Source organism: Antennarius striatus, chromosome 11, assembly GCF_040054535.1.
Source record: "Antennarius striatus isolate MH-2024 chromosome 11, ASM4005453v1, whole genome shotgun sequence".
Lineage (NCBI taxonomy): Eukaryota > Metazoa > Chordata > Actinopteri > Lophiiformes > Antennariidae > Antennarius > Antennarius striatus.
The window spans coordinates 23,492,501-23,497,500 of NC_090786.1; the positions used below are offsets into that span (position 1 = coordinate 23,492,501).

The following is a 5,000-nucleotide window of genomic DNA, read 5'->3' on the forward strand; positions in this document are numbered from 1 at the left end:
ACACAGCCTTCCTGTCTGCCTGAGAGCAGCTATTATACAACACCAGTATATTGTTGATCACGATATAATGCTCTTGCCAGATTACACACGATATAATGCTCTTGCCAGATTACATTCAAATGACTTATTATTCATAACAATTAAGGTTCAAAAAATGCAAGAATCTAATATTTCTTATACAGTGCCATCTAGCCTACCAAGTACACTCACTTTTTACTCAAGCGTAAACATTTTTCAAAGCGTTGACAGATCATCGCATGATCACATGCTTGTGATCGCACCGCATTATTTTTGAACAACATTGGGGAGATGCACCGTTCCTGGAGCTACTGCAATACCAGGTCGATGCGTGGAGAGGATGGAGCAAGCTCCTGTTCCATCTCCCTGTTCCAAAAATCAATTTAATATATAGTCCCCGGGTAGGGGACATATCAGATATTAAACTGATAAGAACAGATACTACACTTGATCTTAGCCAAAAGGCCGAGAAGCGATACTGTAATATTGTCAGATACAGGTGACCCAGGTGCCACCCTGACCTTTACTTTGATGGTCCACAGAATCCAGTAACGACCCGGAATGCGTCTGGGTTAAGGAATTATGTGGCTCCGGGATGGCGGCCAGCGATCGTTTAACATTTTAACTATCACGTCAGTCAGTCAGACAGACAGACAGACAGACAGACAGACAGACAGACAGACAGACAGACAGACAGACAGACAGACAGACAGACAGACAGACAGACAGACAGACAGACAGACAGACAGACAGACAGACAGACAGACAAGCAAACGATGCTGTAATATGTTCAGATACAGGTGACCCAAGTGCCACCCTGACCTTTACTTTGATGGTCCACAGAATCCAGTAACCACACGGAATGCGTTTGGGTTAAGGTATTCTGTGGCTCCGGGATGGCGGCCAGCGACCGTTTAACATTTTAACTATGACGTCAGTCAGTCAGTCAGTCAGTCAGTCAGTCAGTCAGTCAGTCAGTCAGTCAGACAGACAGACAGACAGACAGACAGACAGACAGACAGACAGACAGACAGACAGACAGACAGACAGACAGACAGACAGACAGACAGACAGACAGACAGACAGACAGACAGACAGACAGACAGACAGACAGACAGACAGACAGACAGACAGACAGACAGACAGACAGACAGACAGACAGACAGACAGACAGACAGACAGACAGACAGACAGACAGACAGACAGACAGACAGACAGACAGACAGACAGACAGACAGACAGACAGACAGACAGACAGACAGACAGACAGACAGACAGACAGACAGACAGACAGACAGACAGACAGACAGACAGACAGACAGACAGACAGACAGACAGACAGACAGACAGACAGACAGACAGACAGACAGACAGACAGACAGACAGACAGACAGACAGACAGACAGACAGACAGACAGACAGACAGACAGACAGACAGACAGACAGACAGACAGACAGACAGACAGACAGACAGACAGACAGACAGACAGACAGGACAGGACAGGACAGGAAGCATATCCCAAAGGCAACGGCCGCAGGTCGGCAAAATGTGGACGTTACAAACACAGCCTTCCTGTCTGCCTGAGAGCAGCTATTATACAACACCAGTATATTGTTGATCACGATATAATGCTCTTGCCAGATTACATTCAAATGACTTATTATTCATAACAATTAAGGTTCAAAAAATGCAAGAATCTAATATTTCTTATACAGTGCCATCTAGCCTACCAAGTACACTCACTTTTTACTCAAGCGTAAACATTTTTCAAAGCGTTGACAGATCATCGCATGATCACATGCTTGTGATCGCACCGCATTATTTTTGAACAACATTGGGGAGATGCACCGTTCCTGGAGCTACTGCAATACCAGGTCGATGCGTGGAGAGGATGGAGCAAGCTCCTGTTCCATCTCCCTGTTCCAAAAATCAATTTAATATATAGTCCCCGGGTAGGGGACATATCAGATATTAAACTGATAAGAACAGATACTACACTTGATCTTAGCCAAAAGGCCGAGAAGCGATACTGTAATATTGTCAGATACAGGTGACCCAGGTGCCACCCTGACCTTTACTTTGATGGTCCACAGAATCCAGTAACGACCCGGAATGCGTCTGGGTTAAGGAATTATGTGGCTCCGGGATGGCGGCCAGCGACCGTTTAACATTTTAACTATCACGTCAGTCAGTCAGACAGACAGACAGACAGACAGACAGACAGACAGACAGACAGACAGACAGACAGACAGACAGACAGACAGACAGACAGACAGACAGACAGACAGACAGACAGACAGACAGACAGACAGACAGACAGACAAGCAAACGATGCTGTAATATGTTCAGATACAGGTGACCCAAGTGCCACCCTGACCTTTACTTTGATGGTCCACAGAATCCAGTAACCACACGGAATGCGTTTGGGTTAAGGTATTCTGTGGCTCCGGGATGGCGGCCAGCGACCGTTTAACATTTTAACTATGACGTCAGTCAGTCAGTCAGTCAGTCAGTCAGTCAGTCAGTCAGTCAGTCAGTCAGTCAGACAGACAGACAGACAGACAGACAGACAGACAGACAGACAGACAGACAGACAGACAGACAGACAGACAGACAGACAGACAGACAGACAGACAGACAGACAGACAGACAGACAGACAGACAGACAGACAGACAGACAGACAGACAGACAGACAGACAGACAGACAGACAGACAGACAGACAGACAGACAGACAGACAGACAGACAGACAGACAGACAGACAGACAGACAGACAGACAGACAGACAGACAGACAGACAGACAGACAGACAGACAGACAGACAGACAGACAGACAGACAGACAGACAGACAGACAGACAGACAGACAGACAGAAGGACAGGACAGAACAGGACAGGAAGCATATCCCAAAGGCAACGGCCGCAGGTCGGCAAAATGTGGACGTTACAAACACAGCCTTCCTGTCTGCCTGAGAGCAGCTATTATACAACACCAGTATATTGTTGATCACGATATAATGCTCTTGCCAGATTACATTCAAATGACTTATTATTCATAACAATTAAGGTTCAAAAAATGCAAGAATCTAATATTTCTTATACAGTGCCATCTAGCCTACCAAGTACACTCACTTTTTACTCAAGCGTAAACATTTTTCAAAGCGTTGACAGATCATCGCATGATCACATGCTTGTGATCGCACCGCATTATTTTTGAACAACATTGGGGAGATGCACCGTTCCTGGAGCTACTGCAATACCAGGTCGATGCGTGGAGAGGATGGAGCAAGCTCCTGTTCCATCTCCCTGTTCCAAAAATCAATTTAATATATAGTCCCCGGGTAGGGGACATATCAGATATTAAACTGATAAGAACAGATACTACACTTGATCTTAGCCAAAAGGCCGAGAAGCGATACTGTAATATTGTCAGATACAGGTGACCCAGGTGCCACCCTGACCTTTACTTTGATGGTCCACAGAATCCAGTAACGACCCGGAATGCGTCTGGGTTAAGGAATTATGTGGCTCCGGGATGGCGGCCAGCGATCGTTTAACATTTTAACTATCACGTCAGTCAGTCAGACAGACAGACAGACAGACAGACAGACAGACAGACAGACAGACAGACAGACAGACAGACAGACAGACAGACAGACAGACAGACAGACAGACAGACAGACAGACAGACAGACAGACAGACAGACAGACAGACAGACAGACAAGCAAACGATGCTGTAATATGTTCAGATACAGGTGACCCAAGTGCCACCCTGACCTTTACTTTGATGGTCCACAGAATCCAGTAACCACACGGAATGCGTTTGGGTTAAGGTATTCTGTGGCTCCGGGATGGCGGCCAGCGACCGTTTAACATTTTAACTATGACGTCAGTCAGTCAGTCAGTCAGTCAGTCAGTCAGTCAGTCAGTCAGTCAGTCAGACAGACAGACAGACAGACAGACAGACAGACAGACAGACAGACAGACAGACAGACAGACAGACAGACAGACAGACAGACAGACAGACAGACAGACAGACAGACAGACAGACAGACAGACAGACAGACAGACAGACAGACAGACAGACAGACAGACAGACAGACAGACAGACAGACAGACAGACAGACAGACAGACAGACAGACAGACAGACAGACAGACAGACAGACAGACAGACAGACAGACAGACAGACAGACAGACAGACAGACAGACAGACAGACAGACAGACAGACAGACAGACAGACAGACAGACAGACAGACAGACAGACAGACAGACAGACAGACAGACAGACAGACAGACAGACAGACAGACAGACAGACAGACAGACAGACAGACAGACAGACAGACAGACAGACAGACAGACAGACAGAAGGACAGGACAGAACAGGACAGGAAGCATATCCCAAAGGCAACGGCCGCAGGTCGGCAAAATGTGGACGTTACAAACACAGCCTTCCTGTCTGCCTGAGAGCAGCTATTATACAACACCAGTATATTGTTGATCACGATATAATGCTCTTGCCAGATTACATTCAAATGACTTATTATTCATAACAATTAAGGTTCAAAAAATGCAAGAATCTAATATTTCTTATACAGTGCCATCTAGCCTACCAAGTACACTCACTTTTTACTCAAGCGTAAACATTTTTCAAAGCGTTGACAGATCATCGCATGATCACATGCTTGTGATCGCACCGCATTATTTTTGAACAACATTGGGGAGATGCACCGTTCCTGGAGCTACTGCAATACCAGGTCGATGCGTGGAGAGGATGGAGCAAGCTCCTGTTCCATCTCCCTGTTCCAAAAATCAATTTAATATATAGTCCCCGGGTAGGGGACATATCAGATATTAAACTGATAAGAACAGATACTACACTTGATCTTAGCCAAAAGGCCGAGAAGCGATACTGTAATATTGTCAGATACAGGTGACCCAGGTGCCACCCTGACCTTTACTTTGATGGTCCACAGAATC

At 46.1% G+C, this 5,000-nt stretch overlaps 4 non-coding genes across 4 annotated transcripts; all 4 read right to left on the reverse strand.

Moving 5' to 3' along the window:
- Positions 1 to 304: 304 nt before the first annotated feature.
- On the reverse strand, positions 305 to 495 carry LOC137604521 (U2 spliceosomal RNA). The gene has a single exon (XR_011037608.1). It is a non-coding gene; the product is annotated as a U2 spliceosomal RNA (small nuclear RNA).
- Positions 496 to 1,856: 1,361 nt separating this feature from the next.
- On the reverse strand, positions 1,857 to 2,047 carry LOC137604532 (U2 spliceosomal RNA). Its single transcript, XR_011037619.1, has one exon. It is a non-coding gene; the product is annotated as a U2 spliceosomal RNA (small nuclear RNA).
- A 1,197-nt stretch (positions 2,048 to 3,244) lies between these two features.
- On the reverse strand, positions 3,245 to 3,435 carry LOC137604291 (U2 spliceosomal RNA). The gene has a single exon (XR_011037405.1). It is a non-coding gene; the product is annotated as a U2 spliceosomal RNA (small nuclear RNA).
- Positions 3,436 to 4,740: 1,305 nt separating this feature from the next.
- On the reverse strand, positions 4,741 to 4,931 carry LOC137604302 (U2 spliceosomal RNA). The gene has a single exon (XR_011037416.1). It is a non-coding gene; the product is annotated as a U2 spliceosomal RNA (small nuclear RNA).
- Between the last annotated feature and the right edge of the window lie 69 nt (positions 4,932 to 5,000).